Source organism: Hyperolius riggenbachi, chromosome 11 (genome assembly GCF_040937935.1).
Source record: "Hyperolius riggenbachi isolate aHypRig1 chromosome 11, aHypRig1.pri, whole genome shotgun sequence".
NCBI lineage: Eukaryota > Metazoa > Chordata > Amphibia > Anura > Hyperoliidae > Hyperolius > Hyperolius riggenbachi.
The window spans coordinates 89,336,284-89,363,918 of NC_090656.1; the positions used below are offsets into that span (position 1 = coordinate 89,336,284).

At 41.6% G+C, this 27,635-nt stretch overlaps 1 protein-coding gene and 1 long non-coding RNA gene across 18 annotated transcripts in view; one reads left to right on the forward strand and one right to left on the reverse strand.

The window, feature by feature from the left end:
* On the reverse strand, positions 1-26,635 carry LOC137538827 (uncharacterized). The gene is made up of 4 exons (XR_011024889.1): positions 26,574-26,635; positions 13,974-14,034; positions 1,081-1,220; positions 1-97 (listed from the first exon to the last, which is right to left on the reverse strand). It is a non-coding gene; the product is annotated as an uncharacterized lncRNA (long non-coding RNA).
* The window catches only part of SYT7 (synaptotagmin 7), a 945,664-nt gene that overhangs the window by 717,237 nt on the left and 200,792 nt on the right, over positions 1-27,635 (forward strand). The gene's annotated exons all lie outside the window — the stretch shown is intronic.

Here is a 27,635-nt window from a genome sequence, read left to right on the forward strand (position 1 = left end):
GTTCTTTTCCTCATAAAACGCATTGTTGTTGAGTTTTCACAATCCCCATTTAATGTTCTCCAGCTCAGCGATGAGTTGTTTTAGACAATAGATTGTTCTGGGGATTTAAAAACAAACAATAACCATACTCTGCATTGTCTCATGAATGAAGGAATAATCTGTCCTGATTTTAAATGATAAAGGGAGGCTGAGTGCAAGCTTGGCAATCTGGAGCGTACAGCTATAACCTACCCTTATAAAGAAATATTCACTTCTCCAGCCATCTTCTTATTCAGACCCTGTATCCATTGTTAAAATAGAAGCCATTTATAGTGTTAGGGCTTTCTTTAACTGGAAGCCGCGGCTGTTTACAATTCGGACGTGGCTCCCGTTGTGCTGCGTAGCCGTAGCCCGAAATGCTGAGTTGTGCTATGCATTGCTATAGTGATTTGGCTGTGTGCCAAATTTTTCTACATTGCACTGCATTTGTAAATTCACATTCAATGGAAATATCTCCATTGACATGTCAGTTTCTATGCGAATAATCGCATTGCAATCACACTCTTAGTGGAAACGGGCCCTTAGGGCTATTATTCCGCTGTGCCCGCACCTGGGCCAAATCTGCAGCGTTTCCCACAGGCGAGTGGGGCGAGGAAACGCTACCTATATCCCTAATGACTTGTGGTGCAAATCTGGACAGAATGCTGCAGATTTCTGCAGCCCACAGCCAAATCCCCACATCCACTGCGCATCAGAATGAGAGCCGCGGCCGATTCAGAAACAGCCATGGCTCCTAGTGGAAACCAGCCCTCACCTATAACATATTATTGTTAATACACAAAAAAATAAAGACAATATACTTATACTAGATATACATATGGGAAAAAATATTTCTTTCTCATTCAGTTTTTAGATCTGTCCTTAGTTCACTTGCTCTCCACAACAGTAGATTTAGTTAAAACATGTACCAAAAATCTGTTAATTAGAAAATACTGTAGATAGGTGCTGACCAAAATGAGAAAACCATGGAAAACATTTTTTTAGTCCTTTTGAGTGACTCATTTTATTAGCATTACTTATAGCAAGCTAGCAATTAATTACCGGTGAGTGCTTAGCTGCTGACAGTACTTTCCTGGTGGTCTGCAGTGTTTGGTAAGGAGACTCTTCCATAAACAGGAAGCAGGATAGGAGCAGTTAATTATAGAGCATGCCCAGGTTTAATCAGGGAGTCAAGGTTCAAGCTGGAATGAAAACAAAAGGGGCATCATTAGGGCCAACAGACAAGAACAAAGTCATTAGCCTTGCTAAGGGCTACATAAACTAACTAGAGTCCAGTCTAGTCCAGGACAAACTGGGTAAATCCATTGGACAATCTAGAACAAGCAAGAACATTGCACTCATGAACTAACTCCTCGCTACAAATGGAGCAAGCAGCATGTAGACATTATTGTCCCTTTAAAGAAATATTGGTTACATCAATACCCATCAGGATGGGTGAATGCTTAGCCACATTCGTTAAAAGCACACCTGAATGGAAAAACAGCATGAGTATGCATGTGCCTAGGTTAAGGAGGATAATCTGGGAACAATAAGATAAAGAATGGGCAGCAGGGATTTCACATGGGAAGGAATGATTAGGATAGACAAACCATCCAGAACAAAGGAATGCGATAAATGTGCTGTTGGAGACCAGTCTCCGTCAACCATCTGACACATGTCCTCTGCTGGCCATTAGTGAGCAATCTGGGATTACTTAATTACTTTACAGTCTCTTTTGATTAGGAGGCCTGACTACCTGATTTATAGGGATTGAATTCCCCTTTAATAAAGCTTATTCCCCCACAGCAATCTTCATATATTTATTTATGGAGGCTGAAGCTATTTGGAGCCAGTCTCAAACGTGATTGTCAATTTTTGGTTTAGTTGTGTGTAAGTTACAGCCCAACAAATTAGCACTGTCGCTCATGAATGTTGGTGACAGCATTATTCATTAGCTTGTTTCAGTTTATTACTAATGTAAAACAACTCTTCCCCGCTAAATATATTTGGCTTATTATGCATATGTGGTTGTGGCTGTTTTCTTTTAGTATTCATATTGGAAGTATAGCTCATATTTGGTCTCCATCTGTAAAACCAGGCTCCATTCCAACCTTGACAGCCTTGCATTATGTGTTTAGTTGACCGGTTTACCCTACAAGCTGGGCTGAAATTTTCTTGCAGCGCTTTAACCACGCTTGATGTCAAAGCTTGTGCAATTCCTCATTATACATTCTGAAATAAATAGATGAAATTTCAAGGCTTGCGTACGGAGGATTTAGGCACGCGGCAAGAAACAAACATTTCTGTAGTGAAATTCTGCTGTGTTTCTATGTGGGGGAGTGAGCATAGTGACAGACTGGCAACAATTCATTGTAGGAGGAAAACCATTTTGTACAATGGTATAAGGATGGCCGTGTACATAGTCCTTGAAGATTAACTCATGAAAGATACTCTTTTTATGCCCCCATAGCAGACTAAAGCCAGAAACCTCTTAAAGAATTTAACAACAAACTAGGACCTGTGTGTAGCCACTCCCCTTCAGAATGTACCCTGTCTTGTTTCGGGAAGAATAAGATCTGCTTTTTTGTAAACCTGGAGGAGGTTTACTTCATTTGCGTCATATGTTCTTATGAGACAAACATTGCAGAGCTCCCACTGATCTCAGAATATAAGTAGGACAACCATTGATAAGAAATTATTTTGGTCACGTTTTTTAAGAGGTTATTGAGTTTTCATTAGCAGTGCTTCCAGCTTTGGAAACTGAGACGTATGCGGGGGCACTGGGCACAAGTACCTTCTGATCTCGGCTGTGCTAGATGCAGCCTACACAGGAGAGGGTGCAGTCCTTCCAGTTGCTGTCATCAGTACTCATTGGACTCTGTTAAACAGTGCTGTAGTAGCACTGATGGGTACTCCTGCACTACGAAACACCCATCTACACCACTATTTAATGCATATCACTGAACTTTCATAGCAGTAGCTGGAAGAGCCACTTTATAGCTAATGCCTGGTACACACAATGCCCTTTCCCATCAGATAGAAGGGTCAAATCGATTATTTCTGACAGGTGCAATCTGATTTTTTTATAGAAGTGACAGGAAAATCATTAAGAAAAACGATCGGAAATCAGATCGCACCTGTCAGAAATAATCAATTCGACCCGTCTCTCTGATGGTAAATTGCATGGTGTATACCAGGCATTACTCAGGTAGATCAAAGGCAGCCTGATTTATTAAAGCTAGCCATACACAGGCCTGATCTGGCAGTCAGTTGAGCCATCCATGGTCAATTGGAATCAATTGGGTAGTAATGATAGATATGTCACACTCGAAGTTGATTCGATTTCAGGAGAAATGTTAATGAGAATTGATTGAACCACAAGTTTGTACTAGCCAATGCAGTCTAGCCATATGTGTCCATCAATCCCCTTTTCACCTAATTCAAATATTTATCTGTGCACCTGTTCACCTTTTTGTTCAATAAACTGCCCCTGAAATCAATCAAATGCTGATCAATCTGATATGTTGGGGCAATAGATCATCAGGAGACTCAATCAAAGTGATGAAATATACCAAAATTAATAGAGAAGTACCGGTATATGGCCAGCTTAAGGTTCTTCAAGTCTAGAGATCACTAGAGAACATTATTGATCCTAGTCTGTGTTTATTAGTATTGTCTGCATTGAAGTAAATTGCCTTTTCTTTATAAACCGGTCCCTTAGGAAACATTTGCAGCTGACCTCTCCAGACAGCCCCAGCATACAAATTTCAATGAAAAGGTTTACTGGTGAGGCAAAGTTTTGTGCCTGGCTGGCACATACTACTGTTCTGATAGATGACAGTGGCACGCAGTCACAAGCCTGTGCATGTTATTTTTCCTCCAAACCTTAGGGGTCAGACCTTGTAATCAAGCTCAAACAAAATCTGGTCTCCTGTAAGGTGGTCATTTCAAGGCCAGACCTGTACTTTTTGTGCCCCTAGCCTAGGCAAAGTATGTTGTGCCCCCCTCCGCCTATATTCCATGTGCAGCCCACTCTTCCATGTGTATCATCCATGTACCATGGCTCCTCTCTTTCATGAACAGCTCTCTTGGGGAGTAGTTTCACCTTCATGTGTTGCTTCTCATTTTCTCATTTGCAGCCTCCTCTTTTATATGTAGCATCCCCTCTTTTATGTTCAGGTGCCTCCTTAGGCTGCAACCACGCAAGGCCCAAGCCTTTGTGGCCTTAACAGAAATTAAGCCCTATATTTGGCTAGTCATCTCTTCAGACAACAGATCTGAGTGTCCACGATCATTGATAATATCTGGCTTTTGGGTCAAATCCTGATAAAAACTCACGAAATTAAAAATAAAGTCAGATTGTGTACTTGTCACTACAAAAGAGCTGCACTGTGATTCCCAGCCATTGCTATGAAATGTTATGTTCCAGGGGATCACTTCAGTCACCCACAAATAGTTAGCAGTAATGCTCTTTAAAGATAGATCTTGTCTGGAGGGATCTTTTATAAACATTTTCCAGAACATTGGCCACCCCATCCCCGTCTCATTACCTCCTTAATCAACTATGTACTGGACTTAGGATGGCCAAGAGTGAGGAACCAGGGCCAACCCACATAGGAGGGGAGTGACAAAACTTTTTGGGACACACAAAAAAGGTAAAGATAAAAAGTCCCTTGTCCTCAATGTTAAAGTTTTTGTTGCTCTGGTTAAAAGGTAACCTCCCAGTGTTGACAACCATGATGGTTAGCTTTGGTCAAGGGGTAGGAACTTCTATTCACTGGCCCCATTCTCCTGCCCACACAACCTGTATGGTTGATTACAGGATTAAAGTGGATCCGAGATGAACTTTTACTCATTGCATAATTGTGTTCATTTCCTATAGTTTATAGGGCATTCCTCAACCCAAATACTTTTTTGTTTTTGTTTTAATACTCGAATTCCCTATAAACTAAATAAGCTCCACCCACAGTTTTCAGAGAGCCTTGGCAGTAGCATGGGCTCATGGGAGCTCAGTCTGGGCAGGAGGAGGGGGAGGTATTACTAGCCAGAGATTTCAGAGGCAGAGGGGAGAAGGGAGGAGGAGGGGGGATTACCGGTAGGTTTTTTTCAGTCTGAGTGCTGATGGTGCAGATAAGCCTGCCTCTGTGTAATGTTTACAAACAACATGGCTGCTGCCATTGTATTACAGGAAGTTCATATTCTATTAAAGCAGTATGCAGACAGATTTGCTGTTTAAACTATCTAAACTGTACATAAGATATATAGACAAGTTACTTGTTCTAGTTAGTGTTTTATTTCGAATCTGCTTTAAGGGGGCTTTGGAAGAGAGCTATGCTGGGATTTTTTTTTCTTCGAAGTCGCACAAACTGACATCACACTGTGGAGGCAGCAGATATACAGTAACTTTTCTCTTAATATGGGCAGCCTGCAGCTGATATGGTGAGATGCCTGTCAATCAATAGGGAAACGTGTACAGGCATTATTCCCAGATCATTTCAAGGCAGACGATGGATGGTTCTTTATATATAGTGGGTGTGGCTGGATGTGTTGCATCCCTGCCAGCAACTGTAGCCTCTGCAACACAGTAAGCTTATCCAATATTATATCCCTTGGCTTACTAAATCAGGCACACTACATTGTAACACCGGCCAAGTCAAGAAAAAAGTATTATCCTCCAACAGTGCAGGGATGTGAATATTCATGACCACATCACTTGTCATTCTCAGAGACAGAGATCTGCCAAAGCATGGGCAACCTAACCTTTACCAGGAGTGTAAGTGGAGTTAGTGCAATGCATACTGATGCATTAGCATTCTCCATAGAATAATATGCAGGTGGAGTTTTACCATATGTGTAATAGCAATAATAGGAACAGATTAAAATAGCATTAGGCTTGGTACATCTCAAGCTGTGTGTTGTTCTGTGCAGAGAATGTTTGTGTGATCATGTACACATGTATGTAGGTAGATGTATGTTTGTGTGTGTGCGAGTTTGTGTGCGTGTGCAATTGTATGTGTTTCTGTGTGTATACTTGTGCATGTGTATATGTGTGTTTGCCACTCTTTTTGCTTCTTGTCTTATTACTGAGCAATGGGAATTGTATGGGAAGATATTATTTTGTACACACACACGTTATAGTTCCCTGAAGACACAGGGAGCTGCTTAAAACGCTCTCGGTCTTATCGCTCAGTCCTCAACCCCCTTCTTAGCAAAGGCCTCTTTTGTTCAGCTATGTCAAAGCACGAGTTGTGATCAGATATGGTGGCAAAAGTGTGTTTGGATGGAAGCAGGAGAGGGGGTTATTAATTAGGCTATGATTTCCAAAGGCATGTGGATAAAGAACATGAGGCTGGCCTTATAGTACATCGATCTTTCTTCTTTTGTGTCCCTTGTGAAGGTCAAGCTGTCACTTTGTTCTGAAAGTCTGCGTGTCATCAAGGGTCTCATGCTAAGAGCTCTTCTCAATGAGCATTTGCAGCACCTCATTTAGATCAACAACCTAGAGCAGCACAGTCATCTGAGAACCCTTAACTCTCCCTTCTCCAGAGAACCATCAGAAATGCAGAATAGCATTATGCATTAAAATCCCAGTTGTTGCGAATGGTACACAAAGTCAATAGAAAAAAAACTATTTGTGTTTCCAGTTTATGCCTTACAGGTTATAACCTACATATAGGTTGTCACATGAATCAACGGTAACAAATATTTTGCAACCCTTGGGAAAAGAATCAATTTGAGGTTTTGCAATTTTTCCCATGAGTGGTTGGGGTGAAGAGGAGACAAAGGTCAATATTAAGATGGTGCACTTAGCAATAAGTATGCTTACCCAATGTCACTAAAGTTCACCAGAGTCAGCAAACTCAAAGCAGATGGACAGACTACCCTAACACCAGCACAAACAATAAAAACGCTTTAGGACAGCCTTAGGGCTCTTTCACATTAGGGCAGATTTTCTGCGTTTCAACGCAACGGGTAAAGTTTGCATTACCCAAGGTAATATGAAAGTCCATAGTCTTTCATTTTAGCCTTCACATATAATGCTGCGTTTTTGTGTGTTGCGTTACACTGCACCCAGGCGCAGTTTTTTGGCCGACGCTAGCTTTATGCGTTACAATGTTAGTCAATGTAAAACGCACACTATGCACATTTTTAAACCGTTAACGCAGGCAATCAGTCCCAGAATGCAACAGAGGAACAATGTAGAAAGTTGAAAACTAAAAAGTAAAAAAAAATACCTGCGTTTTCCTATGTGCTGTAACGCATTGAAAACGCATTAAAAACGCACACATTTACTGCAGTGCAACACATATCAAAACGCATACAAAACGTATGCTTTGAGCGTTCTCCAACGCAAGCTCTGATGTGAAAGAGCCCTCAGTGTTGCTTCCCTTGTTTACTAATTATTGCAATCAGCTGGCTTGGAGTGACAGATTTTCATTGTCACTTGTGTATTCCTGTTCTAGAAATGCAGGAATTCCCTCTATCCATCATCCGCCTATTCACTGCAATGATGTTCACTTGTGGGTAGCGAGATGGGCCAAAATATCAAAGCACTCACCAATACCCTGGATAATACTGGCCCACTAATCTCATGTTGACAACAGAAGAATAGAAGCGTTGTGTATTTTGTATCTGAATTTAGGTCCACTTCAAATTAAGGTTTGGATTTTTTCTTAAAGTGATATGAAACTCAGCATTTCTTCTTTGCTCTAAAATATACTTTACAGCAAAACAAGGTATTGTCATAAAAAACCCTAGTAACAGAACAGCATTCAAACAGTTAAACACAGCACTTTCTTCTTCTGTGGGAAACTTAGCAGGAAGAAGTAAGTACAATAGTAGCTAATAAGAAAACAAACAAGATAATATAAACACTGTTAGCAATGTTTCAGTAGAATACAAGCAAAATGTGTACACAGGAGAAGACACATTCTCACTGTAGACATTGTAATATATAGTATTAATACAACACCTATGTAATAAATTAAAATGGCAGCTTTCAGAGCAGATAAACTGTACTTAAAGTGAACCTCCAGACTAAAAATCTACTCAGCAGCACTGAAAAGGCTTGGTGATTCTTTAACAGTTTCACAGCATCAGAAGTTTGTTTTTCTTACTAAAGCCCCATTTTTAGCTGTACAGAAGCTAAGCTTCGCACCATCGAAAGAAAAATGCCCGACTGCTGGGGCATTTTTCCCTTGATGCTGTGCAAAGCATGATGGGATTTCTGATGTTGTTGTTCTCGTTGCCTAGCAACTGGGAGGGGTGATCAGGACACAGGACATTTGAAACTGTGTCTCATGCTCCCTGTCATCTCCTTTCAACCAAAAAGATGGCTGCCCTGTGGGTAAGAAATTATATTACCTATCTATTTTAATTAACATAACTAATGTAACTTAATGACAGTATGTTTGTTTAGGTTGAAGGAACTTGTAATTTGTAGACAGACAATATTACTTGTGCACAAAAGCAAATTAGATAACTGAATGGGTAATAAAAGGAAAAACTTTTTTTACTGAATGTTATGTCAGAGTTTAATCCCTATTTAAGTTGTCGAATCGCATGAATTGCAGTTGCATTAATGTTGTGCCAGTCGTATAACTGATATTCAGTAGCCTTATATCAATCCTTGTTAGGCTCCTTATACACTTTGCCGATTGTGTTGCAGTGGGATTATTTTTCAATCGCACCGCAACATTGCCAAAAGGTCACATCGCACCTCGACGGTGCAGCCATACAGTGAGACATACAGTACCATTTAAGTATGCCTCACTTTTCATGTAAACCTGTACGTTGTACTGTTAACCCACTGCATGCAGTGCGTTACTGCATCCGTACCTGCTGCGCCGCACCATGATCAGTGTATTGGCCCTATAGGACCATCAGTTCCTCTGTGTCGAGATGCAACAATTTTGTGCGATGCTATGCAACAGTCGAGGTGTGGAATGACCCTCGTTGTTTGCTTTGACACAGAATAGATGTAAACATTTGCAAACTTCTTTTGACACTTTGGGCCATATGCAATTCACTTTTTCACCTGAGATTTCTCCAAGGTGATATTTTTAATACTTGTCATTAAAATGCCTTTTAAGGCATCAGAAAGCTAGAAAGTACTCAAAATAAGTTTAATATTACTTTTTCACTTAATTTTTGTTACTTTTTTAGTTAAAAAGTGTTGGAAAACTATTTTAAATCGAAGATGAAAAATTATCTACTAGGAGAAAACTGAGGTGAAAAAATGAATTGCATATGGCCCCTTGAGCTTGATTCACAAAAGTGTGATAACTCAGTTATCACGCCTAAAAGCTTTGCACGTGCAAACTAGGGTGCTAAGTAGTTTGCATTCTAGTTTGCACCCTAGTTTGCACGTGCAAAGCTTTTAGGCGTGATAACTCAGTCATCACCCTTTTGTGAATCAAGCCTTTTATATTTAACAATTCTTTAAAAAAAAAAATCCAACCTTAAAGTGGACCTGAACTCTTGCACAGAACAGAAGGAAAACATAGAGAAATGCACCCTGTATGTATTTAGAGAGTTTAACCTGTCTAATCACAAGTTGTAATTTGATCTCTCCCCTGCGTAACCTGACTGCCACGGGAGATAAGCTCATTTCAAAGCACAGGATATTAACAATATGTCAGCTTCCATGCAAGCAGGAAGTAGAAACAGTGCAGATTTATTGCAGGATTTGTATCAGCTGTAACAAAGAAATGTTTTTCTTATTAGGTTATTATGCTGTTGAGCATCTTTTAGAGCAGAGAGGAAATTCTGAGTTCAGTTTAAGTAACTCAACAAGTATGCTTGATTAAAGGTTAGCTAGAATACTTCTATGCAGACACAAGATGCTTTAGTGTGCAATCGTTATTACAAATTACTCTGGACATTGTTATAAAAACTGTTGAGGGATACGCCTCCTAGAGGTGTCGCATGTGCAATAGCCCCTCTATGTCTTTTGGTATCACAGAAAGTGAAAGTCAGCACCTTAATCTCCCACCTCAGTGACTTTTACAAAAACTTACACTTAGGCCCATATGCAATTCACTTTTTCTCCTGAGTTTTCTCCTAGGTGATATTTTCACAACATGTCATAAAATGTATTTTAAGCCACCAGCAAGCAAGAAAATACTCAAAATACATTTAATAGTACTTTTTCACCAACTTTTGGTGACTTTTTCAATTTTAAAATGCTGAAAAGTGATTTTAAAGAGAATATGAAAATTAACTCCTAGGAGATAACTCAGGTGAAAAAGTGTATTGCATATGGGCCTTAGTGTGTCATTCCTGGAAAAAAAGAAAAAACTGTGTGAAATATTTTGGTAAGTAATCTGTGATTTAGTGATGCTTACACATTTCTAGGTTGAGAAAGGTGGCTGACAGCCTGTAAATTCACTACCTGTCATCCACTGCCATATATGTGTGACATTCATTGGTGGTATGATACCTACACATCACATACCAACTATACAAAATCTATGGTACATGTGACGGTTCTGACCCATGCAAAAACTGCACTGTTGACTGCACCCACTAACTGCCTGTATGGATACTCACATTAACCCCCTGTGTGGATACTCACACTAACTGCCTGTATGGATACTCACACTCACTACCTGTATGGGTATTTACTCTAACTACCTGTATGGACACTCACTCACTCACTCACTCACTCACTCACTCACTCACACTCACTGTCTATATGGATAGGTAACAGTAAAAAAGGGCGCAGGAGGCTAGTGGACAAATCGGGCGCCGCCATTCACTCCCATAATAATTATCGTTTACTGGGCGCCGAACAGGAAAAAAGGGCGCCCGAGAATAATAACGTTTTCCAACGGCGCCTGAAGATTTTTCATGTTTTATAACTGCTTGTGATGATTTACGTTTCTTATTTCAATAAAACATTATTTTAAATGTTATCCCTTACTGTTTGTAAAACATTATTATTCACGAAACAAAGCGATCAGTACGTAACGTAAATTGTAATATATGTTATCCCTTACTGTTTTTAAAACATTATTCTACACACAATACAGTGATCACTAAGGAGGGTCTTAGGTTTAGGCACCAACAGGTGGGTCTTAGGTTTAGGCACCAACAGGGGGGTCTTAGGTTTAGGCACCAACAGGGGGGTCATAGGTTTAGGCACCAACAGGGGGGTCTTAGGTTTAGGCACCAACAGGGGGGTCTTAGGTTTAGGCACCAACAGGGGGGTCTAGGGGTTAGGGGTAGGTACAGGGAGCGTTACTTAGGCACCAACAGGGGGGGGTCTTAGGTTTAGGCATCAACAGGGGGGTCTAGGGGTTAGGGGTAGGTACAGGGAGGGTTACTTAGTAATTTTTTTTAAACGTTATTATACGTTTCACTATTTAAACGGAAGATTAACGTTTTTACAATTGCCGATTTAATGCACATTATTTAATGATTTATAACTTTATAAAACATTAATTTTAAACGAAATACAGTACAATACATTTTTAAACGGTATCCATGCTTATCGTTTAAAACCCTGCGCCCTTTTTTCCCAGTGCCCCTTTTTAACGTACGCATATGGATAGTCACACTCATTGCTTGTATAGGTACACATACTGCTTGTATGGATACTCACTGCCTTTATGGGTACTTACACTCACTGCCTGTTTTGATACTCACACTCACTGCCTATATGGATCCTCACACTCACTGCCTGTATGGATACTTACATTCACTGCCTGTATGGATACTCACATTCACTACCTGTATGGATACTCACACTCACTGCCTGTATGGATACTCACACTCACTGCCTATATGGATCCTAACACTCACTGCCTATATGGATACTCACACTCACTGCCTGTATGGATACTCACACTCACTGCCTATATGGATCCTCACACTCACTGCCTGTATGGATACTCAAATTCACTGCCTGTATGGATACTCACACTCACTGCCTATATGGATCCTCACACTCACTGCCTGTATGGATACTTGCAATCACTGCCTGTATAGATAATCACACTGCATGTATCGGTACTTACTCTAACTACCTGTATTATTATTCACACTCACTGCCTTTATGGATATTCACACTAACTGGTGTGGATACTTACACTCACTGCTTGTATAGGTACTCACACTCACTGCCTGTATGGATACTCACACTCACTGCCTGTATGGATACTCACACTCACTGCCTGTATGTATACTCACACTCACTGCCGGTGCGTATACTCACACCCACTGCCAGTATGGATACTAACACTCACTGCCTGTGCGTATACTCACACTCACTGCCTGTGCATATACTCACACTCACTGCCAGTATGCATACTTGCACTCACTGCTTATATAGGTACTCACTCTGTCTGTATGGGTACTCACTTCCTGTATAGATACTCATACTCACTGCCTGTGCGTATACCCACACTCACTGCCTGTATAGATACTCAAATTCAATGCAGCAACTGAGTTTCAGGTAGATTGATGGCTGCTAATGGCTGTAACAACCCGTGCTAATCCTAAGAGAGATGGCATTTCTGAAATGCATATAGCATCAATTCTACGGTAGTCAAATAATGATGAGAAAATGAGAAGAGCAAATTTCAAGTGTACATTCAAACTGGTAAATGTAGCAATCCCAGCAGTGCAAAGTATTGCTCACAGTATAATTATAATTCATGAATTCATTTAGAAAACTTTAGATTGTTTTGTACCCATTGAGGATCATCTCCTGTGCTCCTCAGACTAGGACCAAGTCATATTCTAGGATAACTGACTGCTGACATTGATATATGTCAAGGTATACTATTATTTTTAATTGGCCTTGTAGTTACTGGGATTCTCTGGAGCATCTTCCAAAGAAACTGGCTTCGGGCTACTGTACCCTACTGTAGACTCTGTATGGTTTTACTGGACATTTGAGAGTTAATTTGTACAACATGACTTTTTTTCCCTCACAACAAAGTGCGATGTTATCGCTGACACAAGCCTTTTTATTTATTCTCCTGTGTAGTGACGCACTTGTTTTGCCACGAGAATCATTAAATACGGTTATTTTGGGGAGAAATGGCTGCCCTCAGACACAGCATATCAGCAATGTTTAATATCATTATTAATTTGCTTTTCCGAATCCTGACCAGCTGCAGGCAACAGAAGTACACATCTGCAGCTGGTGGAACAATTTAGCCAAGCAACAGTTAACATGTAAACTCTCGTTTAGTCATGCATCATACTGTAGCGGTGCCATCCACACAATGCTGCAAAGAGGCGCTAAACATGGTGATTAGGGGGCTAATGATTTCCTGTGAGTGGTCCGTGGGCATCCCATCATGCATCTGAGGGTGCAGTTATATAGACCAGGAATACAGACAACCATTGCCACTTAGAGAGGACTGCATTGTCCCTTCATGGCTCTTAACACCAGCATATCAAGGTAAACTTGAGGGCTTTTTCTGTTGTTTTTTTTAATATGTTGAAGTTTATGTTTGACAGTGGCAAAGGCTTTGGCTTTTAGCTAGATCTTGTATTGTGTTTTTCTGTCTGTTTATTATCCCCTGGGAGTTGTAGCCAGTGTATTTATTGCCAAGGTGGTAGTGATATCCATTGTGAATGATCTTCACACCATTCCTGCATTATTTATTTCATTTTCTTGTTATTGAGAGAGGAACATGCTGACGTATGTGGAATTTTGTCGTTTTCTTGTTTTAGCCTCAAGATTGGCTTCTGTTTTCTTCACACCGCCCAAGTTTAGTGCAGATTGTGTGTAATCTGTTGCTTGTAAGTGGGATGTCATTCGCTGTACGATGGGGTGACTCCGCAGAGCCCTTAATCTGCTCACTATAGATTATATGACACTTCTGTTTCCCAGCAGTAAGTTTGACTAGATCTCTACAGAAGACAGAAAACAAGGGCCTTGCTGGCTCTGGAGAACTATTCACCATGTGGAGCAGTCTTTAGGAAGAGCAGATACTGACCTGTGATTGTAATGGTATGGCCCAGCAGCATACATCCTTCTTTGTAACATGCTCTGTGGGGCTATAAAATACAGAAGTCAATTGAATGACATTATTAGCAAACATACGTACATTGACTGTTAGATAACAAAATCCACTGTTAGCTGGCAGGAAAAATTGAGGGGAACAGTGTGTTTAATGTGATTGTAACTTGAAGTTGCAGGCTGATTCCAAAGTATGCAATGATTCCTTTTTAGGTGGAGAAAAGAAGGGGGGTGAGACTTAAAGCGGACCTGAACCTTTGCGCAGGACAGAAGGAAAACATAGAGAAATGCACTCTGTATATATTTAGAGACCTCAGCCTGTATAATTCCCCCTCATCTATTACTAATCACAACTGTAATTTGATCTCTCAGCTGTGTCAGCTGGCTGCCTCGGGAGAGCAGCCAATTTGTAAACACGAGATGTGAACCCTATGTCTTCATCCATGAAAGCAGAATGTAGACACATTGCAGATTTATTATACTGAAATCGATCAGGAATCGGCCTTGTGACGCTGCATCCACTGTGTCTGTTGTTGGCTCCTTGCTCCGCTCACACTCCGCATACACGCTCCTCACAATTGCCCAACATCTTTTAGAGTGTCCCATCAAATCAGATGGTCGATGGGCCGCCAAGTAGATAGATGTATGGCCATCTTAAGAAGCTGTATAAAAGGTATCAAAGATATCTTTTGCTTGGATACATGGTCATGCAAAGCTAGTTTCCATAATTATCACAGCTACAGAAGCTCACAAAGATCAGAGGAACAGTGTAGTCTCCATAGTATATTAACTTTGCATAACTACACAGACATACACTGACTATGGTGTTGAAGATGCAGCATTACAGAGTTAAAACTGGACACAAGGAATCTGCTCACAGGAACAGACACCAGATTGATGGAAAAAGAAATATCCTTGCATTAGGCACAGAAGAGATTAGTCAGTGTCAAACACACCACAGAACAGTAATAGACTGACTGAATCCTGGGGACTTGGGCACATTTCTATGGCCATGCTAGTTAAAAGAGCTTCCAGAGGCTGCAAGGTTCCAGATATTTATACGAGCCAGACAAAGATGGCATTGCAGAGGCCACTGTGCCTCATTTCTTTGAAAATACTCATCTACGCGTGTCGTACTGTCAGCTGGACCGCACAGATATTTTATGATGGAGTTGGGTAAATAGTCATCTATCATTTCTGCTAATGGAATTGGCAGGAAACCTCTATGAGTTTATGCAAACAACACCATCCAAATCTCTCAGTTTGCAGCAGTGGATTGTCAGTGCTTTCAGGCCAGAAAACGAGAATGTATTCTGACAGTGCAGTTTATGAATGGGTTCCTTAACTTGGTAAAAAAAAAATAGGGAGAGATCGCATTAAGAGCGGTTACATTTATCTCCTTCTTTGGTGAAACTATAGAGAGCAAAGCCCACATGAGAAACTGCAGACTTAATTAGAGCACAGAGCAGGCATATCGCCCAATGGCAGCCTTTGAACTTGCGGATGCATTTTCTGCAGTATCTATTGACTACAAAGCCATAGTGAGTTTGATCCTGACAGGGCTGGGAGACAGGAACAGAACTGGTCTCTAGTCAGATCTAATCATCTCCAGGGCCATTTGCTGAGACAACTACGGATCCTCCAAAGGTCCTTCTGACAACGCTTGACTGACTTTCCTTTGACTGCCTACTCACAAGGATGCAATATTGTAGAGAATATCCCGTCACCTAGTGTTTTTTTTGTATGCAAGGAGGTTACATTTCCATGGATAGAGTTGAAATATAGTTAATACTGTAGCTACACACTTAACTAAAATATGCACATGCGACTCCATGAAAACAATAATTATGAACATTATATGATAGGTTTTAAGTAATGGATGCTTTCAGAGAAGCAGAGGGCAACAGGACAGCCTTTGAGAGCTGCATATGACCGAAGGCTGCCTGCTGTATAATGAGAGGATACGTAATTGCCACTTTAACGTAGCATAGGGAGTAGGCATTCACAGTATGATCCAGCTGTGATGCTTAGAACCTCCCACTTCCAAATATGATACTGTAAAGGCGGGAGTGCTTTTATATTCCTTTAAACAATGGCTTTTGTAATTAGCTACTGTACTGTATGTAGTTAGCTGCTGTGTACTCTGTGTTGATGCACAGGTACTCATAATTGAAGTCAATGTATAGCAGCATAGGAGTTGCAGGTTCGACCTGTGAAAGATCCCTCCAGCAATAAATATTTAAAGGACCACTATCGTGACAAATTGTAAAATTTAAAATGCATGTGAATGCAAATATATAAAATGTACATTTGTTCCAGAGAAAAATGCAATATAAAAGTATTTTTTCATATGTAGCTGTCACTTACAATAGATTTTAAAATTTGACAGATCCGACAGGTTTTGGACTAGTCTATCTCCTCATAGCGGATTTTTTGGGTTTTCTTTATTTACAATATCACTTATTGAACAGCACTTACTCTGTCCAACTGCCAAAATAGCGTGCAAGTGAGTAGGGAGGCCGTCCGGCATCCTTACATAGATCCTTTCCATATAGGGCTATTGTAAAGAATAAAATAAATACAGAGAATCCCCCTTGAGGAGATGGACTAGTCCAAAACCCGTCAGATGTCTCAGATTTTAAATGTTTACTGTAAGTGACAGCAACATAGGAGGAAAGTAATTTATAGTGCATTTTACTCTCAGAGAAGTGTACTTCTTATGCTTGTGTATTTTTTGTGATGGTGGTCCTTTAAGGGTTTAGTAATTAAAGATAATCTGTACTGTGAAAATCTTACTTAAATAAACGTACCAGCCTGTTTGTTGTCTTCTCCTAGCCCCCTCTGTGACATTTTCGCGGCTCCCCGCTGCTTTCTTTAGTGATAAAATCACTGTTTTATTCATGGATTTTGTAAACAATGAAGATGTCCACCAAACAGAGCAGGTGCCTGTTTGCAGTGGCTCCTCTCAAGCCTGGCTTGACTGGTACTCCCATTTGTTGCCTTAGCTGCTTGTCTGGGCTTTGAACTGTTCTTTCTGCACTCACAGCTGTTCACAAGGTCACAGCTCCATGAGCTGCAGACACGCTGGCTGTGAGCAGAGACCTTGCCTGTGACTAATACACACAGCACACAGCAGAGCATAGGGAAGGGGGGGGGTGCATAGAGGGGGTGTGCATAACTTCTCCCTATCACAGCAGAGGCGCCACGTTCCTCCCTGGGTCGACAAAGAAAAGAAGATTAGATATATTACAGAGACAGTGCAACTAGAAAAGGCTGCAGTAATCCAGACTACATTAGAACAGGTCTAGGAACTTATAGGATAGAAGAAATAAGGCTGAAAATTGTGTTAGAGTCTCTTTAAGGCGCTGCAGCTTTACATATGTGACTGCGCTTTCTGCTGCCTGCAGATCTTCCATCAAACAGTGTGATATAGTAAATGGTCTAGCGAGCATGCACTGCTATAATGACTGTCTGCTGTACTGATGAAGATACACAGAGCATCAACTGTAATTTGTACTAACAAGGGTGTTTCAATAAAAACTTGTCCCCTTGGTCCCTGTCGCAGCACATCCCTGCACATATCTTGCCTAAAACTGCTCCCCTGCAAAGCACCAGCAGAGAGACAATCTTTATCCATACACTCTATGTACCATTGTCTGTCCAGGGCACTGCTTTTATTTCGCAAATGCATTGTTACCCATGGGTAATTCTTAAATAGCATTCATTTAAGGAGGTTTGCTTTAAAGGACAACTGTGGTGAGGAGAATATGGAGGCTGGTATGTTTATTTCCTTTAATTCTATTATTTTCTTCTATTAGACTGCAGTAGTGTCTGAATCACACTAGAAACAAGCATGCAGCTAATCGTGTCAGATCTTCCAATAATGTCAGAAATACCTGATCTGCATATGCTTGTTCAGGGTCTATGGCTGAAAGTATTAGAGGCAGAGGATCAGCAGGATAGCCAAGCAACTAGCATTGCTTAAAAGGAAATAAATATGACACCTTCCATATACCGTACCTCTTGTTACGTAGTCCTAAGGTAACCTTACACAGGCACACAGTTTTGCAGTGCAGAACTTTGATCACGTGTCTGCCTGTAAACTATTCCATGCCTATTTTCTGATTGAATTTTGTAGTTTATGGTCAAGAGCTGTTGCTTTTCATAGAAAAGCACCCAATTTATATGTAAGATAGGAATTAACAGACTCATTTTGGTGTGCTGCCTATTATTTATTTATTTTTTTTGCAGGTCTTTTCATTCTACACTCTCCTAAATTTAGGTTAGTTTCACTTTGGGGCTGTTGCATTACTGCGTTATAATGTGCCCACACAACTAGAAATAATATATGTTTTAGCATATGATGTAACACAGTCAAAGTAACAACTGACCAATATGTACCTTGTGCACGGCGTCAGCTTGTGTGGTTCTAGTAATGCACTGCTTGTTCTGTGTTGTGATACCACAGTCAGTTGCAGCACATCACAACTGATGACGAGGTGGGAACTGTTCATACACTTAATCACACCACGTTTCATTGCAGTAAAGAGTGTTTGTTACAGTGCTGATCGTAATGGAAAAAGCTACGCTTACGGATCATTAATTTTACGCTATTACGCATTACGAAATTACGCTTACGGCATAGACATTCAATTTCGGTACATGTCTGTAATTACGCATTGCCCTTACGCAATTACGCGTAAGAATACCGTAATTCAAGATGTTACGTTATAGGCTTACGCGTAAATTCCTACTAGCAATTAATGCGTAAGGTCATGCTGCCAAGCGGAAAAGTTGACGCATGGATCAATGTTAGGTAGCCGCCGACTTTAAGGGTTAATAGCAAAGCCCCCTTAAGTGCTAAGAGCCTCAAATTTGGAGAATATATTAAGGAGATCAGAAGGAATAAGAGGGAAAAATTTTTTTTCAAAAAGACCTTATAGTTTTTGAGAAAATCGATGTTAAAGTTTCAAAGGAAAAATAGATACATTTAAAAACCCGCCGACTTTAACGGTTAATAGCAAAGCCTGCTTAAAATTTAGAAACACCAAATTTACAGGGTATATTAAGGGGATCAGTGGGAATAAGAGGAAAAATTTTTTTTTCAAAAAGACCTTATAGTTTTTGAGAAAATCGATTTTTAAGTTTCAAGGGCAAAAATGTCTTTTAAATGCGGAAAATGTCAGTTTTTTTTGCACAGGTAACAATAGTGTTTTATTTTCACAGATTCCCCCAAGTGGGAAGAGTTTTACTTACTTCGTTCTGAGTGTGGGAAATATTAAAAAAAAAACGACGTGGGGTCCCCCCTCCCAGACCTCTTTAACCCCTTGTCCCCCATGCAGACTGGGATAGCCAGAATGCGGAGCACTGGCCGCGTGGGGCTCCGCGCCCTGACTATACCAGCCCGCATGGTCCATGGATTGGGGGGTCTCGGAAGGGGAGGGGCAGCCAAGCTTTCCCCTCCCCCTCCGAGCCCTTGTCCAATCCAAGGACAAGGGGCTCTTCTCCACCTCCGATGGGCGGTGGAGGTGGAGGCCGCGATTTCCTGGGGGGGAGGTTCATGGTGGCATCTGGGAGTCCCCTTTAAAAAGGGGTCCCCCAGATGCCCACCCCCCCTCCCAGGAGAAATGAGTATAGAGGTACTTGTACCCCTTACCCATTTCCTTTAAGAGTTAAAAGTAAATAAACACACAGACACTTTGAAAAAGTATTTTAATTGAACAAAAAACATAACCACGAAAAAAGTCCTTTAATATTCTTAATTAACCATTAATACTTACCTGTCCCTTTAAAAGCCAGTTCCCACGCAATATCCTCGGAAATATACTAATCAGTTACAATGTAACAAAGCTATTACAATGTAACAACTTTGTTACTTTGTAACACCACCGCACCCGACGTCACTCGCCGCCACCGCCGCGTCTGCGCTGACCCGACAGAGCTCTGAGCTATATAGCTCAGAGCTCTGTCGGGTCCGTGCGGGACGCTAAGTCCCCGCCGCCTCCCGCTGTCCTCCCCGCCTCTTCCACATGTCACCCACATGTCACCCACATGTGGGTGACATGTGGGTGACAGATGTGGGCGGGGCTGACAGCGGGAGGCGGCGGGGACTTAGCGTCCCGCACTGACCCGACAGAGCTCTGAGCTATATAGCTCAGAGCTCTCTTAGCATCTTTGTATTTGGGCTCCAAGGAGCCCCATTGGTCCTTAGCAGACCAATGGGGTTCCTTCTGATTTAAAGGAACCCCATTGGTCTGCTAAGGACCAATGGGGCTCCTTGGAGCCCAAATACAAAGATGCTTAGGGAGCTCTGAGCTATATAGCTCAGAGCTCTGTCGGGTCAGCGCAGACGCGGCGGTGGCGGCGAGTGACGTCGGGTGCGGTGGTGTTACAAAGTAACAAAGTTGTTACATTGTAATAGCTTTGTTACATTGTAACTGATTAGTATATTTCCGAGGATATTGCGTGGGAACTGGCTTTTAAAGGGACAGGTAAGTATTAATGGTTAATTAAGAATATTAAAGGACTTTTTTCGTGGTTATGTTTTTTGTTCAATTAAAATACTTTTTCAAAGTGTCTGTGTGTTTATTTACTTTTAACTCTTAAAGGAAATGGGTAAGGGGTACAAGTACCTCTATACTCATTTCTCCTGGGAGGGGGGGTGGGCATCTGGGGGACCCCTTTTTAAAGGGGACTCCCAGATGCCACCATGAACCTCCCCCCCAGGAAATCGCGGCCTCCACCTCCACCGCCCATCGGAGGTGGAGAAGAGCCCCTTGTCCTTGGATTGGACAAGGGCTCGGAGGGGGAGGGGAAAGCTTGGCTGCCCCTCCCCTTCCGAGACCCCCCAATCCATGGACCATGCGGGCTGGTATAGTCAGGGTGCGGAGCCCCACGCGGCCGGTGCTCCGCATTCTGGCTATCCCAGTCTGCATGGGGGACAAGGGGTTAAAGAGGTCTGGGAGGGGGGACCCCACGTCGTTTTTTTTTTAATATTTCCCACACTCAGAACGAAGTAAGTAAAACTCTTCCCACTTGGGGGAATCTATGAAAATAAAACACTATTGTTACCTGTGCAAAAAAAACTGACATTTTCCGCATTTAAAAGACATTTTTGCCCTTGAAACTTAAAAATCGATTTTCTCAAAAACTATAAGGTCTTTTTGAAAAAAATTTTTTTCCTCTTATTCCCACTGATCCCCTTAATATACCCTGTAAATTTGGTGTTTCTAAATTTTAAGCAGGCTTTGCTATTAACCGTTAAAGTCGGCGGGTTTTTAAATGTATCTATTTTTCCTTTGAAACTTTAACATCGATTTTCTCAAAAACTATAAAGTCTTTTTGAAAAAAAAATTTTTCCTCTTATTCCTTCTGATCTCCTTAATATATTCTCCAAATTTGAGGCTCTTAGCACTTAAGGGGGCTTTGCTATTAACCCTTAAAGTCGGCGGCTTTTTTATATTATACGGGAGCGTAATATTACGCGATTACGGCAGACTGTGTAATTTCAATGGGAGTTTACTGTCTTACGCGTAATTTGTTACGCGTAAAACGTAACCCACGGTCTACGCGTAATTAATTACGCGTAATACCGTAACCTTACACGTAACGCTTACGGTGCATTTGTAGTGAATTACGATGCGTAATTACGCTAATGCGTAATTTCGGCCCAGCACTGGTTTGTTACAAAGCAACCTGTCATTGTGGAAGTGCCCTGTATCTTTAGCAGTTACTTTATACGCGCAGACTTGCCCCCAGCGAAGTTGTTGATATATAGATATTATTTGTCCTGTTACTGAGAAGAAATTCCAAATCTGTACTGTGCTTTTTCGCATTATAAGTCTTTTGTTGTTTTTGCTTCAGAACTTTTGTTGCTTTGCAGTAAAGAGGTTGCCCTCATTCTTCTAATGTCTGTAACCTCTGCGGCAACCTAGCGCACTTCAAAGCCATCAGATCACATCAAATATATTCTTACCGTGTCATGAAAGCAAAAGGGTTCAGTCCTATTGTATACATTTTTTGAAGTTTGAGCTTAGCCACACCTTTCCTATTATATCCGAGTACATCTGTTTTTTTTTCACTTTTTCTTACGGAAGACATTTGTGCATATTTTACCTGGAACAATATACTTTTTCACCTACAGCATAATTAGTACTTGATCATCCAGTTTGGAAGACCAAAGCATGGTAATTGACAGTCAGCGAAACGAAGACTATATGCTGATGGAAGGCGGTGTAAAATGATAGTCACCTTCAGGGTTATGAAACATAACATGCAGTGGAAATGCAGACAAAGCACAAAATTTAGATATAAGCGCACAAAGCGAAAAGTGATTTTTCCAGTCTCTTCTCTCTCTCTCTCTTTTTTTATGCAGTGCTGGTAGGAAAACCTAATAGTACACATTTAAGACCTGACGCTTAAAAAGAGGTCTTTCCAGGCATACGTATGTACGCATCGCCGGGAGTTGGGCGTCCGGAGAGCTGAATGAATGCTCTACCTGCTGTCGCAAAACTCCCCGGTGGCGTTAAATATTATGAGATGTAATTTGGGGTCCAGCAGCCGCCGGAGCCCCAAATTGCCCTTACGCGCCCCACACAACATTACATTGCTGCTAAAGGGCACCTGATTACGGCGCTGAGCGTCGTGCGCCAAAACCACCTGCTGTGCTTTCCAAGATATTGTGCTTTTCCTGTATATTTATGACCTTCTAGCCAGTGCCAAACCTGAGGATACTTGTAGCAAGCAGGGCCATGGAATTGGTACAAAGATTATCCGACTCCTCAGTTGATAAAACCACCGACTCTAACTCCGACTCCAGGTACCCACAATTGCACCGACCCCTTAGTTTAATTTTTACTAAGGCTGCGGAATTGGTACAAAAATAATCCGACTCCTCAGTTTATTGAAACCTCCGACTCCAGGTACCCAAAATTGCTCCGACTCCAATTCCACATCTCTGGTTGCACGTATATTACCTCATTGGTCTGGGCTTCACTAGAAGTACAGTTTAAAAACCATATTGACACGCTGGGCCCTAGAATTCTCCCAAAGTTAAAACTGGAGAAAAATGTAAAAATATATTACTAGCTATCTTACCACTGTAGATGATTATATAAAAAAAAAGATAGCGGCCATGCTCAGACATGCATATAAATAATGCCGTCAGTATTGTTATGTACACTCATTGGCACATGTTGTGATAAGTACACACAATGTGAACATTCGCAAGCTACACACACAAGCTAAACAATCTTCAGCTGCCAAGTCAATCGGAGCCATCTCAGACAAGGATCTAGCATACAGTATGTATATCTGGCCACCATTTACTGATCTGTTATGCTGGATACCTAAATGTCAAAAATGAGCAGGCACATTGTATTCCTACTTACCCCACTCGCTCACTTGCCTGCTGCCTCCCCCCACCTCTGAACTACACACCCTTTTCAGCTGTAGCCAAAAAATGTGTTCATTTAGCACTTATGCCCCAAACTGCCATACAAATGATTGTTGTATGATCATTTAGGGCAACTTTACTCACAGTGTATGGCTTTGGCATACCCTTCACATTGCATTGTCAGTCCTTCTATTACTTCTTTGTACAGTAAGCTCTAAGGGATACAGAGTCAACACTATACAACACCTCCGTGCCATGACTGTAAAATCAGTTGCTTCTGTCATCACACAGGAGCAGTAACAAGTGTTTCATTCTGAAATGTTGTGTAGCACAAGATTTCTGAGTTCTAGCTCTGCCCACTTACCAGTGCAGTCCATTGTGAGAAATAATGATGTAGCCCTTTGTACATCTGTTACTTACCTAGACTCATCTTAACACCATCCAGCAGCTTCTCCTACACCACACCCATTACCTCCTTCTCTGACTGATTGCTAGTGGAAACTGAGAAAGAGAAATGCCCCACTCCCAAGAGTATCATTTAAAGTTATCAGTGTTTGCAATGCATCATGGGAGGGAGATTATTGGGTTGATTTTCTTGATGATTTTAGCTATTTTAGCTGGGTGGGTGCAGAATACAATGCCAGTCCCCACTCAGTAATGGCCATATATAGACAAGTGTAAAACAGGGCGGCAGAATTATCAACACAAGCACACAGGTAACTGCAGAAAAAGTGTCAGAGTTATGGCTGGTTTACACGGGCGTTCCTCTGTGTCTCGCTGAAATGCTTTTCTGCTAGCAAGCAGAAAAGCATTTAGCAACGTTCGGCGTTGCCTCCCGTCGTACGTTGTTTTTGACCCTCGCAGGGGGACACAGAAGCATGGCGTTTAGGCGATCCTTGAAGCTACATGCAGCTTCCAGGAATAGACAAGAATAGGTTTACTGCAAATGACGGTTCCGGTGCTGTACATTAATCTGAGTGGACAGTGCTTAAGCGTCGGGCACTGCTGCCATCGTATATAATCGCGGTGCAGAAGCCCATGTAAACTGGCCCTTAGGTTGGTAAATCACAAAAAATCCCCACAGGCGCAGTTAATAACAGGTAACACTCCTCTTTATTGGAAGCCCACAGGTACCCAATAAATGACAAGAATAACAAAACTCAAAACCATGACCTCGGGTGGATATCAGAAGCTGGGTTGAGCAGACTTAAGCTACTAATACTCTGTGCAATCACAAGTCTGGTATCACATTTGCCTACACAGTTGCCATTAGTGTGACTAGGGCCATAATTTTGAGTACACTGTTCTAATGACCCACAGTACAATTAAACAAATCCAATAAACATACTACAGTAGAACCTTGTTATAGTAATCTCTGATATAATAAACCTTTGGATAAAGTAAACTCAGTCCTCAGGTCCCAGCTACTGCAACTGTATAAATTTACAATGTATGACCAATTCTCATATAGTAAACTACTTTTCCTGGTCCCTTGGAGTTTACTATAAAGGGATTGTACTGTAACTATTCCTGTAAGTGTTTTTTTTTTTTTGATTGATTAACCCAGCTCTGATTATCCAGGGAACTCTGAAGCTTATTTATCCATATCAGCGCAAGGAAAGCTGGAGCAAAATTGGTGCAGAAATTTCAGGTAGCCATACATCAGGGAACGATGGGCAGATTCTACCAAGAGATAAATCTCTCTCTGATTGAATTTGATTAGAGAGAGATCTGTCTGCCCATACACAACATGCCAATTCCCGATTGATTTCATGCTAAAATCATTCAGGAATGGGCCTTGTGACGTTGCATCCGCCACCTCATCACACTCGTGCCCACGTTACTCCGGGAACCACGTGGGGCGCGTGTATGCGGATTTCTGGCAGAGCCCAGAGCCAGCGGCGGAAACAGACAGGTAGAGTATAGGGCACCAGGAAGGCACGTTAGACATTCTGAGGACAGAGCAAGGGTGTTTCATTGCTCGCCCCGATATCACACTCCAATACAGTCGCACAACCAATCTACCTCCACGACCCGACATCTTGCAGCATGTCCGATCGATACATGCAACCAATTTCAGCCCAAATTTGGTTGCGTCGTCGATCAGTCATGCTCTTGGCTGTACCGTTTTTCATCCAATTCGATAATAATTATCAAATCGGATGGTCGATCGGCACCCAAGTCGATAAATGTCTGGCCATCTTTTGATGTCCAAATTAAGTTTTCTGATTGATCGCCCAGAGCAACTGTTCCACTTCTGCCTTGTTTAATATCAGGTATACTCCCCCTGGGCCTGACTTATCAAGATAGGTGTACTGCAAACTAGAGGAAAAGTGCGAACACAGTAAATCCAGCGCAGGAGACTTGGGCGCACAGGGAGTGACTTCGGCACTGTCCGAAGACGGAGCTGAAGTTACTTTTAAAACACAATAATTTGGCTTCCAGCAATTGCTTCTTTCCCCACCATCCATGGCGGCCTGGAGGGGGAATAGTATTTAACAAGGCCGGGATTTGTGCAGCAGCAGGATCAGCCATATTCCGGCTGTACCCTGCGCCCATGTCTCCCACACCGATTCCTCTCGTACGCCAAAAGTGGAACTTTATCCAGAGAGAGCAAGGTACTAGTTACTGAATACGGCATGGATTCTAGCTATTTACTTCTCCAGTTCTTTTCCTTTTACTTCTTCAGTTCTTCTCCAAATTTCTTTGTATTTGTTTTAACTGATCGGGGCTGTCTGTTCTTTCATATCCTGCCCCTTTAAGCAGTATTAAAATTGGTGCTGACTGTCCCCATTGATATAAAGTATACTTCTGTTGTCTTAATATAATTGTATAGCGTATCATAGTGGCATTATAAGGCGTTCTTTCTACCAGACTGCCGGGTGTGAAAATACCCCCCAAACTAGCATAATTTTCTGTCCAATCTGATGAAACAGATGCTGTCATACTACTGAATGCCTCTCATATAAAAGATTAAAAATAAAACGGCAAATATTTCCTTGTGCATTTGTTCCGACCATATGCTGTGTGTGATTCACCCAGGAAAGTTGTCAGTTAATCACTGTAAAGTAATATATACCAGGTTCACTGAACAATCAAAAAGCAGTGTAGGACCTGGCAAGAGGAATGAATCTTCCCCACGTTAAACCGACCACACCTCGGAAAATAGTCTCTCATGTGTACCTGGACGTCACCGCGGCCGAGAGACAGTAAATATTTCTCCGACAGCGTGTTATCTCTTGGCGCCTGTTCCCGCTTCTCTTCGACTTGATAAATCGCGTGACTGTTGTATAAATAACAAAGACATCATTGTATCTTCATCAATTAACGGAATGCTGCTAACCACAAAACAAGCAATCGCAGAGGAGCAGCAGTAAAGAGGGAAAACGAAAAAAGGCAAATGCAGTCAGGCAAGAGTTTGATGTTATCACAACCAAATCATCTTGTTACACATTAGTTACCGAGGGTTAAAATGGCAGCACAACATTGGTCTTTTCTATTAAGCCCTCTGGGTTTTAGGATTTCTCACGACAATCCCTGAGATTACAGGATTTAGTGCTGTAGTTAAACAGGCAATTTGATGCGGATTGGGGGAGGGGAGGGGTGTTAGCTTGGTAGCTGTTTCAGAAATAATATCCCTGACCTGCCATAATTAAAATAAAGATTTTAGAGCCTGAGAAAATACTGTTGAAAGGCTTAGTGAGCTGGATCTCTGTAATGAGCACTAGGGTCAGTGCTTGATCACCATTTACTTCCAATGTACCTAGAGCGGACGACTTGTGTATAAGGAGGTGAGGCTGAGAAGATGATCTTGGTGTATCTAACACCCTCTTTAGTTGGCATAAATGCTCTTCGCAACACCCAGACCCTCTTAATTAAAAACAACTCTCATCAGCTCCTGCGTGCTGCCACTGTGGCACTTGCAGAGGGTAATTAATTTGGGCTGATGACAAGTGAAAAAGGGGAAAACCAAAAGGAGTGGGAAGAGGTGACACTTGTCAGTGACATAATCAATGCTTTCTTTTTCCTTCCCTCTCTTTTAGCTATCTGGATTTGTGTGCTGCCAACTCAACCTTACTATAATAAACTCTTGCCTTTCTCCTCTCCTCCAGAGAACCTGGATCGGTTAATTAACAGACAAACGCCTTTTTCCTCTTCTCCATGTCTCTTCCTACACTTACAGGCCACTATGTGACATTAACTCCCTTCCTCCTCGTCCGCTCCATCCCAGGGATTCAGGCTTTT